The sequence below is a fragment of the Heterocephalus glaber genome, unplaced genomic scaffold (assembly GCF_053883595.1).
Source record: "Heterocephalus glaber isolate CG9 unplaced genomic scaffold, H.glaber_assembly_v1.0 deba00000122, whole genome shotgun sequence".
In the NCBI taxonomy this organism is placed as follows: Eukaryota; Metazoa; Chordata; class Mammalia; order Rodentia; family Bathyergidae; genus Heterocephalus; species Heterocephalus glaber.
This window is the reverse complement of record NW_028258138.1, coordinates 48,237,417-48,251,184: the sequence shown is the minus strand read 5'-3', so window position 1 is coordinate 48,251,184 and position 13,768 is coordinate 48,237,417. Positions and strand designations below refer to the sequence as shown.

The 13,768-nt window shown below is 37.7% G+C and overlaps 1 long non-coding RNA gene across 1 annotated transcript in view; it reads left to right on the top strand.

The window, feature by feature from the left end:
* Positions 1–12,390, top strand: part of LOC110344520 (uncharacterized) — a 35,511-nt gene extending 23,121 nt beyond the window's left edge. The window contains exon 2 of the long non-coding RNA XR_002387127.2: positions 12,138–12,390. This is a non-coding gene — a long non-coding RNA (uncharacterized LOC110344520). The remainder of the gene's footprint in view (positions 1–12,137) is intronic.
* The last annotated feature ends 1,378 nt before the right edge of the window (positions 12,391–13,768 follow it).

Here is a 13,768-nt window from a genome sequence, read left to right as displayed (position 1 = left end):
ATAAGGAAAAGGCAGGTAACCAACAGAAAAGTAAACAATCTTGTGTAAAAAGTTTACAAAAGAAGGTATTCAAATGGACAATAAACTTATGGAAAGTTTTCATTTTCATTAGTTAGTGGGTAAATATATGTGGACAAAACCCACCATGTGATAATTCCACATATCCACAAGAATGTCTAAAAGAGAAAGTACAGATAATAGAGTGCTAATTAGGATGTGAAGTCATAGGAATTGTTGGCTGTATGGTTAACTGGTGGGAGTCTAAATTACAGTCACATTGGAAAAACAGTTCTGTAATATCTACTAACTAATCATTATTATGCATTGGTAGGTAACCAATGTAAATGTGTACATAGCTTTATCAAAAGACATATACTAGATGGCATTAGAAGCACTATATACAATAGAAAAAAATTTAAAACTACATCACCTGTCTAAAGAATGGATTAGTAAGTCATGGCATCATCATAAAATGGAATACCACCATATACTAAATCTTCCCTGAGAACTCATCTTTCAGAAATATGCATCTGTACTGGGGAAGAATCCATTTCAGAAAGAAACAAGATGGCTGGTAGTGCTAACTCCACAGAGAGCACTGTGCTCTCTGGTAAAAGGTTTGGGCCATAAGAAGCAATGTTCCTCAAGAAGAAACCTAGAATAATAAAAGCAATTCTAGGCAACAAAAACAAGGTGGGGCGGGGTTACACAATTGCCAATTTGAAACTATACTACAAAGCTACTGTGATAAAACAGCATGGTACTGGAAAAGAAACAAACCTGAGGGCCAGTGGAACAGATTAGAAGATGCAGAAACAATGCCAGACACACTCAGGCATCTCATGTTCGATGAAGAAGCCAAACACCCTCACTAGAGGAAAGATAGCCTCTTTAATAAATGGTGCTGGAAAAATTGGGTTTCAACTTGCCAAAGATTAAAACTAGACCTATATTTCTCACCATGCACTAAACTAAAATTGAAATGGATCAAAGATCTAAACATTGACACAGAAACACTAAACCAGCTGGAAAAGAGGTTAGGCAGAATTCTTGAAGACACTGGGGCAGGAAAAGATTTCATGAACAAAACTTCAGTTGCATGTGAACTAGCACAAAGAATCAACAAGTGGGATCTCAGCATATTAAAAAGCTTCTTCTCAGCAAGAGAAACTAATCACAATGTGGGAAAAAGAAGAGACAACCCACAATGTGGGAAAAAAAATTTTACCAGCAGTTTCTCAGACAAAGGTCTACTTATCTAGAATATATAATTTAAAAAAATCAGACCTCCCAAATCTAAAGACCCAATTCAAAAATGAGCATCTTAAATGAACAGACATTTCTCAGACAAAGAATTAGAAATAGCAAATAAACATATAAAAAATGTTCAACATCATTGGTCATTCAAGAGATGCAAATGAAAACAGCACTGAGATTCCACCTCACCCGAGAAATAATGGCTGCTATCAAGAAATCAACTAGTAAAAATGCTGGCAGGGTTGTGGAGAAAAAAGGGAACCCTTCTCCACTGTTGGTGGGAGACCAGACTGGTGCAACCACTGGTGAAATCAATATGGCGATACCTAAAATATTAGGATTACAGGTCCCATTTGACCCAGCTATTCCCTTGCTGGGTATCTTTCCCAAAGAATTAAAAGATGCATACCAAAGCAATATATATACACTCATGTTCATAATGGCACAGTTTGTAATAGCTAAAACTTGGAAACAGCCCAATTGCCCACCAATTGGAGACTGGATAAAGATGTGTTTTAAAGAAAATAAAATGGAGTAGTACTCAGCCATAAAGAATGAGAAATTAGAGCCATTTATAGCTAAATGGTTGCACATTGAGGCCATACTCTTAAGTGAAATAAATAGGGCACACATGTGTAAATACTGAATAGTTTCTCTGGTGTGAGAAGCTAATAGTGTAAATGAGGATCAAAATGCATAACAGATAATGTGAAATAGGAAGAAAAGGTCCAAAGGGGAAGGGGAAGTGAAGGGGTAAGGGAAAGGAAAAAGGAAAAGGAATAAATATGAGAAAAGGAAAAAAAAGAAACAAAGTCTTTGTAATTAGGGAGGGGTGGAGGGGTTGGATGGAGGGCAGCAGAATGGGGAAAAAATAAGAACCAAGATATATGATGTAAAGATACAAATTCCCAATGATGAATGTCATTATATTGTATACCTGAAATGTATCAATTAACTTAATAAAAAAAATTACTTTTTGAGAAGTAATGTCAGAACTGTTAAAAAAAAGAAACGATGTTCCTATTATTTGCCAATTCAGACTTTGCTATTATCATCTGGCTTGCCAGAATCTGGGCAGTTTGGCATTGTGTCATCCAGACTCTTGGGTCATGTATACATTTAGGGTGCACAGATAGAATGTTTTTTTAAATTAAATTCTTTTATTGGTACATTGTAGGTATACAACACAATTACATTTCTCATTGGGAATTGTACCTTTACATAATGCATCTTGGTTCTTTTTTTTTTTCCACTCCTAGCCCTCCCTTCACGCCCTCCACCATTCCATATTTACAAAGACTTTATTTCTATTTTGTCCATTTCTCATGATTTTTCCTTTCCCTTCTTTTCTTTCCCCTGCCCCTCCCACTACCGCTACCCCTTTGGACCTTTTCTTCCTATTTTACATTATCGATTATTCATTCTAATCATTGGTACATTTTAGGTATACAATATAATGACATTCATCATTGGAAATTTGCACCTTTACATAGTCTCTCTTGGTTCTTATTTTTCACTCTTGCCCAGCCCTCCCTTCAACCCCTCCAGTCCTCCCTATTTACAAAGGCTTTGTTCCTATTTTTCCATTTTCTCATATTAATCCCATTCCCTTCTATCCTTTCCTCTAGCCCTCCCACTTCCTTCCCCTTTGCCCCTTTTCTTCCTATTTCACATGACCTATTATACATTTAGTCCTTATTTACACTTTCAGTTTCTCACACCAGAGAAACTATTCAGTATTTATACATGTGTGTCCTATGTATCTCACTTAAGAGTATTGCCTCAATGTGCATCCACTTAGCTATAAATGTGTCTAATTTCTCATTTTTTATGGCTGAGTAGTACTTCATTTTATAAAAAAACCACATTTTCTTTATGCAGTCTCCAGTTGATGGGCATTTGGGCTGTTTCCAAGTTTTAGCTATGACAAACTGTGCTGCTATGAACATGGGCGCACATATATCACTGTGGTATGATTCTTTTAATTCTTTGGGGAAGATCCCCAGCAGTGGAATAGCAGGATCAAATGGGACTTCCAGTCCTAGTTCTTTGAGGTATCTCCATACTGATTTCCACAGTGCTTGCACCAGGCTACACTCCCACCAGCAGTGGAGCAGGGTTCCTCTTTCCCCACAGCCCTGCCAGCATTTGTTATTGGTTGATTTCATGATAGCAGCCATTCTTTCTGGAGTGAAGTGAAATCTCAGCCTTGTTTTCATTTGCATCTCTCGAATGACCAGTGATGTTGAATATTTTTTCATGTATTTATTTGCTATTTCTCTTTCTTTGTCTGAAAAATGTCTGTTCATTTCAGAGGCCCATTTTCAGATTGGGTCTTTAAATTTAGGAGGTCTGATCTTTTCAAGTTCTTTACAGATTTGAGATAGTAGACCATTGTCTGAGGAAGAGCAGGTGAAGATTTTTTCCCACATTGTGGGTTGTCTCTTCACACTGCTGGTGGTTTTTCTTGCTGTGCAGAAGCCTTTTAATAAGAAGAGATCCCACTTGTTGATTGTTTGTGCTAGTTCACAGGCAACTGAGGTTTTGTTCATAAAATCTTTTCCCACACTGATGTCTTCAAGGGTTCTACCTAACCTCTGTTCCAACTGGTACAGAGTTTCTATTTTAATATTTAGATCTTTAATCCATTTTGATTTTAGTTTATTGCACAGTGAGAGATATAGGTCTAGTTTTAATCTTTGGCAAGTTGAAACCCAATTTTTCCAGCACCATTTATTAAAGAGGCTATCTTTCCTCCAGTGAGGGTGTTTGGCTCATTTATCAAAGATGAGATGGCTGAGTGTGTCTGGCGTTGTTTCTGCATCTTCTAATCTGTTCCACTGATCCTTAGGTCTGTTTCTTTGCCAGGACCATGCTGTTTTTATCACAGTAGCTTTGTAGTATAGTTGAAGGTTGGGATTGTGATACCCCCTGCCATGTCTCTGCTACCTAGAATTGCTTTTGCTATTCTGGGTCTCTTCTTGTTCCAAATGAATTTTTGGATTATTTTCTCAAGGTCTATGAAGTATGCTGCTGGGATCTCAATTGGAATTGCATTAAATCTATATAGCAGTTCTGGAAGTATGGCCATTTTCACTCTATTAATCCTTCCTACCCAGGAGCAAGGGATGTCTGTCCATTTTCTGATATCATCTTCAATCTCTCTTTTCAGGGAAGAGGCCTTTGATTCCTTTCATTAGGTTAATTTCTAGGTATTTCAGTTTTTTGGATGCTATTGTGAAAGGAATTATTTGCCCTATTTCTCTCTCAGTGAGTCTGTCATTTGTGTAGAGGAAAGCTATTGATTTTTTTGTGTTGACCTTGTAACAAACTACTTGACTGAATTTGGTTATTAAGTCTAGAAGACTTTTGGTGGAGTTTTTGGGGTGTTCTATATTCAATATCATGTCATCTGCAAATAATGACAATTTGACTTCCTCATTACCTATCTTTATTCCTTTTATTTCCTTCTCTTCTCTAATTGCCGTGGCTAATGTTTCCAGAACTATATTGAAGAAGAGTGGTGATAATGGACATCCTTGTCTTGTTCCTGATTTTAGTGTGAAGGATTTCAGCTTTTGACCATTTAGTATGATATTGGTTGTTGGTTTTTCATAGATGGCTTCTATCAGTTTGAGGTAGAGACCATCTATTCCAATTTTTTGTAGGGTTTTTATCATAAATGCATGTTGGATTTTGTCAAATGCTTTTTCTGCTTCTATGGAGATAATCATATGGTTTTTGTCCTTGGCTCTATTGATACAGTGTATTACATTGACTGATTTGCATATATTGAACCATCCCTGCATCCCTGGGATGAATCCCACTTGATCAGGGTGTATGATCTTCTTGATGATCGTCTGCATTCTGTTTGCCATTATCTTATTAAGGATTTTTGCATCTATGTTCATTAGTGAGACTGGCCTATAATTCTCTTTTTCAGTTGGGTCTTTCTCTGTTTTGGGATCAAGGTGATGCTTGCTTCCAGGAATGAATTTGGGAGTATTGCTTCCCTTTCAATTTCATTGAAGAGTTAAGACAGTAGTGGCAGCAGTTCCTCTCTAAATGTCATGTCGATTTCAGCAGTGAAGCCAACAGGGCCTGGGCTTTTCTTAGTTGATAAGTTTTTAATAACATTTTCAATTTCATTGGTTGATATTGGGTTGTTCAGAATTTTTAGATCTTCTTCGTTCAACTTTGGTAATTCATATGTATCTAAGAATCTGTCCATTTCTTCTGTGTTGTCCATCTGATTGGCGTACAGGTTCTGGAAGTAAGTATTGATGATCCTCTGGATTTCTGCTGGGTCTGTTGAAATTTCACCCTTTCCATTCCTAATTGCATGGATTTGGAGTTTTCTTTCCTTTTTCTGACAAGATTAGTTAAAGGTTTTTCAATTTTGTTGATTCTTTTGAAGAACCAACTCTTGGCTTCATTCATTTTTTGTATCCTTCTCTTAGTCTCCATTGCATTGATTTCTGCTCTGATCTTTATAATTTCCTCCCTTGTATGAGCTTTGGGGTTGTCCTGTTCTTCTTTTACTAGAAGCTTGAAGTTCAGCATGAGGTTGTTTAATTGGGCTCATTCTGTTTTCCTAATATGGGTATTCACCGCTATGAATTTCCCTTGTAAGACTGCTTTCATTTTGTCCCATAGATTCCAATATTTTGTATTGTCATTGTCATTTAATTGAAGGAACTGTCTGATTTCTTCTTTAATTTCTTCTGTGACCCATTGTTTATTCAGAAGTGTGTTGTTCAATTTCCACGTGTTCATGAAATTTTTCCAGTTTCTTTTGCTATGGATTTCCAATTTCATCACACTATGGTCTGATAATATACAGGGGATAACTTCAATTCCTTTGCACTTACTTAAACATGTTCTATGTGTGAGTATGTGGTCTATTTTTGAGAATGACCCATGTGCAGCTGAGAAGAATGTGTATTCTGATTTTGTGGGGTGAAGACTCTGTAAACAACTGTTAAGTTCATTTGTTCAAGAGTTCAATTGAGTTCTAGTATTTCATTACTTATTTTTAGTCTAGTTGATCTATTTGTGACAGTGGGGTGTTGAGGTCCCCCACTACAGTTCTATTAGTGCATATATGACTTTTCATGTCTGTTAGTATTTGTTTCATATAGTTGGGTGCATTAGTGTTTGATGCATAGATATTTATGTTTGTCATCTCTTCCTCTTGGATTCTTCCCTTTCCAAGGATGTAGTGTCCTTCTTCATCTGTCTTAATCAGTGTTGGTTTGAAATCTACTTGATCTGCCAAGAGGATAGCTACTCCTGCTTTTATTCAGGTTCCTGTCACATGGCAGTACTGTTTTCCACCCTTTAACTTTCAGTCTATGCATTTCCTTTTGAATGAAGTGTGTTTCTTGTATGCAGCATATTGTTGGATTTTGCTTCTTGACCCATTCTGCCAGTTGATTTCTTTTGATTGGTGAATTGAGACCATTAACATTGATGGTTATAACTGAAATGTATTGACTTGTCTTTGTCATGACTTTTTCTTTTTGGTGGGTTCTCCTCCTTTACATTTAATTTCTTGTCATGCTAGATGGGCTCATTCTGCTTTGCTTCCTGGGGTTGTGACCGTCAATGTCTGTTCCTAGGATATTGTGTAAAATTCTTTGGAGTGCTGGTTTGGTATTCATGAATTTCCTAAGGTGCTCTTTGTCATGAAAGTATCTTATTTCTCCATCCATTTTGAAAGATAATTTTGCAGGGTCCATCAATCTGGGTTGGAGGCTGTTTTCTTTTAGGGCTTGGAATATGTCACTCCAAGCTTTTCTTGCCTTGACGGTTTGTGTTGAGAAGTCTGCTGTGATTCTGATGGGCTTTCCTTTGTATGTGATTTGTTTCTTTTCTCTGACTGCTTGGGAAACTTTGTTCTTCTGTTGTGTTTCTGGAATCTTAACAATTATATGCCTATGTGTAGATTTTTTTTGATCAAGGCTATTTGGAGTCCTATATGCCTCACTTATTTGTATGTCAAGCTCTTTTCCCCTGCTTGGCAAGTTTTCTGCCATTATTTCTGTGAAGATTTTTTTTATGTCATCTGCACTCTCTCCTGTTTCTTCATTGAGCCCAATCAGTCTTATGTTATTTTTCTGTGCATCATCTAGCAGCTGCTGGATTGATTTCTCATGTTCCCTTATAATTTTGAAGCAATTTTTCTTTTCCTGGTCACTAATTGCAATCTTATCTTCTATATCTGAAATTCTCTCCTCACATTGGCTCATTCTGCTAGTGTAGACTTTCAGTGGAGTTTTTCATGTCCTGGAAATCTATTTGCATCTGTTGCATGGATTCCATTTGTTTCTTATTTTGGGATTCCATCATGTTCCTGAGCTCCTCTCTAGATTTATTAATCATGTCTTGCACTAGGGGCACAATTTCTCCTGTTATCTGAGAAATTGTTTCTGATTTCATTTTTTCCAGATCCCCTGTTGTTGCCTGTTCAGTGGGTCCAGGTTTTTGGGTATCAAGAGTGTTCCATCTCATTTCCCTTTGGGGTTGCTGTAGGTGATCTGGATGTCTGGTTTCGAGACTTATATATGTGTTTTCTCATTTCGACTGGGGTGGGGAGCTGTTGGCACCTGTACAGATTACCTCCTCTGAGTTGGGAGAGGTGTAACAGGGGCTGGGAGCAGTGGTAGGAATGGTGGCCCAAAATCCCTTTCTTGTGAGCTGGGAGCAGCGGGAGTGATGGTGGCTGGGAAGCCCCTTCCTCTGGGCCAGGAGCTGCGGGACAGAAGGTGGCCCAAAAGCCCTTTCCTGTGGGCTGGGGCTGGAGGGATGGTTACCGGGAAGCCCCTTCCTCTGGATCAGGAGCAGTGGGATGGCAGCTCAGAAGCCCCTACCTCTGGGCCAGCAGCAGTGGGACTCAGTACCTTGGTCTGGTGGTCTGGTGTCCTCTGTGTCTTTGTAGTGTGGAACCAGGTGGCTGCCTGTCTACACCGGGGTGATTCAGCATCTTCCATGTGACTGGGGACCTCGGTAGGGTGTGCCCAGACCTGCCTGTCTGCAGCAGGCTGATTTGGTGTGTTCTGTGCAACTCGGGACCTCAGTAGGATGTGTGCAGACCTGCCTTACTGCAGTGGGTTAATTCAGCATCTTCCACATGACTAGGTACCTCGGTAGGGCCTGGGCAGGCCTGCCTGTCTGCAGAGGGGTCATTCAGCATCTTCCGCGGGACTCGGGACCTTGGCAGGGCATGCACAGACCTGTCTGCAGTGGGCTGATTTGGCGTGTTCTGCATGACTGGGGACCTCTGTAGGGCATGGGATGACCTGCCTCTCTGCAGTGGGGTGATTCCAGATAGAATGTTTAAAAGTGACTGGTCCCTTCAATCACTTTTATGATGTTTAATCAATGGAATGGAATTAAAGTATACTTACTTCCTAAATATTATCTTTTTTTTTTTGGATGAACAGAGAGAGTTGGAATATGTGCCCTCAGATGTTTGAAGAAATCAATCTAGTGTGAGGAGCATTACATTAAAATCTGTTCTGGCACCTGAACTTGCTATTTTAATGTGACATCTGACATGCAATAAAAGAAGTGTGAAGGAGAGTTGATTTTCTTTAGTGACAATGAATTAGACACAAACCTGTGATAAACATCATCTGAAGTCAAACTAAGTTTTTTAATGTCTTTTTAAGAGCCAGGCAATTCCACTACCAAATAAAATATTTTTCTTTTATACACATTAACATACTACTGACAAGTCTTCACCTCAAAACTCATCATTCAGAAATGTGTAGTTGCCTTCAGAGTATGTCTAATACTGTTGGAACATCTATTTCAGAAAAAAATGAGAGGCACTGTCTGTGCAACTCTGTGGAGGGTGCCGTGTGTCTCTGCTGAGGGTTTTGGCCAGGAGAGGCAATGTTCCTATCACTTGCCAACTTGTCCTTTATAATTCTCATGTGTCTCACCAATATCTAAGCAGAGTTTGGCTTCTTGTCAGCTGAAGGCTTGGATAAAATGTATTTCTTTAGCCACAGAGCTACCAAAAGTGATCAGTCCCCAGTCACTTTAATAATGTTCTGATTCTTAAAAATTTTTCAGTTTTCAAGAACATTAATCACATTGAATTTTTTATACTTTTAAAACATTTTTCACAGTCCCTGGCTTGGAGTGGAAATGTCACTACTGGGCAACAGCAATCACAGACTGGGCTATTTTAGCAATGTTGAGAGAAAACAGTATTGGTAGCCAAGTGAGTTGCCCCAGTCATTAAGACCTGGAATGAGTTCTGATATGGTCAGGGTTCGGCTCCTGTTATTACCACTGTTCCTGGCAATGCTGATCATTGTGGCTGCATTGGGGCCCTCTGGGACTCAGGAATCTGAGACTGTGTAGAGAGGGGAAGTCTAAGTCCTCTCAGCAGGGAGATGTCTTACAGTAACCTTATGTGGCCTATATGAGCCCACTTCCTGTACCAGTCTGCAGTGCACTGAAATACTTAATCCTTCCTATGTCTGTATGCAGTTCCTTGGCTTCCACAGGGAAGGCACACTAAGGACATTGGAGCTATTTATCATGATTTCAAAGCAAACTCAGCTAGCTGTCTTCACTTTTCAGTGATTATGTAACTCCCACAGAAGCAATGAGAAACTTTCTCTAAATAAAAGGGTAGGAAGGTTGGAGACAACAAAGGAGAAATAGTATTATCCCCAGGTAGAATATTCTTGGAAGAGAATCACAGCAGAAAAAAGAATCTTAGAGGTGGAAAGACTTTGGTTATGAAATCTAAATATTTCAGTTTACATTTAAAAAGACAGCCACAAACACATTAAGTGACTTTACCCAAGGTCCTAGAGATAGTTAGGAATATTAGGATTAGGTTTTCTCGAAAGGTTAAATTTTGTCTGTCTTATTTTTTATCTATAAACACACACACACACACCCCTTCAGGTTTCAGTTAAGAAAATATATTATTCTCAAAATCTCTACTATGTAGTCATACTACCAAAATTATATAATATTGAGTGACCCTTTATTCCACAGTTATTTGTTAGGTCCCAGGATTGTTTCCCTTTGGCAACAGCAAATCCATCATTCTCTAGTTTCCCCACCTTAAATATTAAGGGATTTTCTTTTTCCTTCTCTCTGTTTGCCTGGCAGTATTCATAATCAAAAACAAGCAAGATGTTAATCAGTAAAAAGAAGGAGGGAGAAAAATCTTCAGAAATTGTGTTTAGCCCCATCTGGCCTTAGAAAAACATGAGAATTGGTGATCAAGTGCATTCAGCAGGATGGCTGCCTTTCAAGGGAAACAATATCTAGATATTTCTATGTCTAGACCACAGAGGAAAAATACTTCCTTGGTAATTAACCCATTGAAATCAGAACAGGCTCACACAGCTCTTTGAAACACAGAGCAGAGTTAGAAAGATACAACCCCTAGAGTTTCAGCTACAGGTAGGAATTTTGATGGTGTATTTTTTAAAAGTTGTTTAACTGGTCCATATTTTAGCATTTTAGACCCAGAGTCTTTATAGAATAAAGATAAATAGAGATGGTAAGCAGTTACTTGCTTCATAGTTAACCAATGGTATTTGTTTATTTTACTGTCTTTCTTCCTTCCAATTTTCATGTCACTGTGCATGACTGAAAAATGGACTAATTAAAGAGATCTCCATTCTAGCAACAAGATCTTTCCAGTATAAGTGATCACATACCTAAGCACAAAAAAAAAACCAAACAAAGAAACAACAATTGAGAAGACAAGGCAACAAAATGGCTCCCCAAACTCCCAACTCTCTCAAAGTCAATTTACTGGGCATTGAGAGTTAGGAAAGCAAAAGCCACATAGCCAAATTATTTGAAAGGACAACGGAGGAGAATAGAAAACAAATCAATGAGGTGCTTTGGTCACAGAAAATGTAACTCATCAGATAATGGAAGTAACAAATAAAATCATCAGGGAGCTTACAGGAGACACTAACAAAAATTTAACTGAGCTAAACAAAATGATACAAATCACCAGTTTAGGAAAGAACTCAAGTCCACAAAAAAGCCAGAAAAGCTTAGAGTAAAGTATTCCATGCCCTAAAACATAATAGGTTCCCACCCTGACTTACGTATCCTGAAAAATTTTCTTTCCAAATTGGTGACAAAATAAGATATTTGCATGAACCTCAAGAAATTCATGAACACCAAAGCAATGCTACCAAAAAATCTCAATGATATGCTAGAAAAAGACAATGAAGATGACAGTGTAAAAAAAATCTAGTAGAGTGAATATACTGGGCAGGTTGAGCAGTCAAGCAGAAAGGCAAAAATAAAAAAGGAAATCAACAACAGAAAAATAATGTAATGACAAGAATAAGTCAACAACTTTTAGTAATAACTCTCAATATGAATGGTCTCAATTTCACAGTCAAAAGATACAGATTTGCAGAATGGATATAGAAACAGCCCAATGATATGCAGTATATAAGAAATACAGATTGAAAATCAAAGGATGGAAAACAATATTCCATGCAAAAGGAACCTGGATAAAAGCAAGGGTCTGCTAATTTCAGACAAAATGCCCTTCAGGCCAAAACTAATCAGAAGAGGCAAAGAAGATGACTACATTTTGGTTCAGGGAACAATTCAAAAGAAGAGACAGAAATTATAAACATATTTATTGTTATGGCTTATATCTAGATCTCCCCCCAAAACTTCATGGGCTCATAAGTGAGGCTTTATGGAGGTGTCTGAATCATGGATGTGTGATACTGGACTGATGAGTTTATAGCTGGGTGTGATGTTGAGAGGTGAAATCTGGTGGGAGGAAGTGGATCTCTGTGGGTATGGCCTGGCAGAGTCCACCAAAAAATGTATACACACTAATTAGTATGATGTTTCTTCAACAGATGGTGTTTCCCTTGTATAGGGGACCCTAGAAGATGTTATATACCAAGAAAACTCACTACACTGCCAGCCTTTAGAGAAGAAATTGAAAATACATATTCGGCAATCTCAATGACCAAAGTTACCCAAGCAGCAGTTGGTTATACTAATAAATGTCTGGAAGATAATGGCCATCACTTTGAGCACCTCTTGTAATTGTAGAGGCCAAACATAACTTGTATCTCATAATACCTCAATAAATTTAGTATTAAAATATTTATATGTTTTTATTTTCCTTAAATGTGTATACATGTTTTTGGCAGACTCTGTACATATATAGAACCCTCCTGCCTTAAGAACTTCCTTGTTCCTGTCTGCCACACTATGAACTGTTTCTCCTCTGCTATGTCCATCTGGCACATTCCCCTGCCTTGGAGAAAACTATGGACTGAAATGTGAGCCAAAATAAACTTTTCCTTTTTAAACTTCAGATAAACACCAAAATAATTATAATGGGGGACCTCAATACCCCACTCTCACATATAGACAGGTCAAGTAGACAAAAAAAATGAACAAAGAAATAAAGTTGAACCAAACCTTCAAATAGATGAACTTAATAGATATCTACAGAGTGTTCTACTCAACAATAGAGTATACATTCTTCTTAGAAACACATGGGACTTTATCCAAAAATATGCCATGAAAAAATTGCAGTTATCCCATACCTGTTATCAGATCATATGGCAATGAAACTAGAAACCAATGGCCAAAGAAACCAGCAAAATTATGCAAAGACATGGGAATTAAACAATTCCCTCCTGAATAATCAGTGTATCAAAGAAAAAATTAAGGAATAACTTAGTTCCTAGAATCAAATGGTAATGCCAATACAACATACTGGCACCTGTGGGACACAATGGAAGGAGTCCAAAGACAGAAAATTATAGCTGAGATCATCCACATGGGCAAAATAGATTGATCCCAAATGAATAACTTAATAAGGCACCTCAAGGTCCTAGAAAAACAAGAAAAATCCAAATCCAAAGGTAATACAAGAAAAGAAATTATAAGGATCAGAAAAGAAATTAATGAAAGATACAAAGAATCAAGGAATCTAAGAGCTGATTCTTAAACAAAATAGGCAAACCCCATTCCAAAAAAGAAAAGCAACCCCTAAAACAATGCAATTAGAAATAAAAAAGGTGAAATCACAACAGATTGCTGAAATCCAGAAGATATTAATAACTACTTTGAGAACCTGTACTCTAATAAAATGGAAATTAAGAAGAAATGGATAGGTTCCTAGATATGTATGGACTGCCAAAGCTGAACTAAGAAGATATCAAAACCTTAAATAATCCAATATCAGGCAATAAAATTGAAGAAGTAATTAAAATCTACCAACTAAGAAAAGTTAAAATCCCAGTGGAGTCACTCAAAAATTTTATAAGAACTAATACCAATGTCCCTCAAACTTTTCAGTAAAATTGAAAAAGGAAATCACTACTCCCAATGTCATTACTGGAAGCTAACATTACCTGATTCCAAAATCAGAAAAAAGCCCAACCAAAAAAGAGAACTACAGACAATCTGTTTAATAACCATTGACACAGAAATCCTTAACAAGATACCGGCAAACAGAATGCAAAAAATC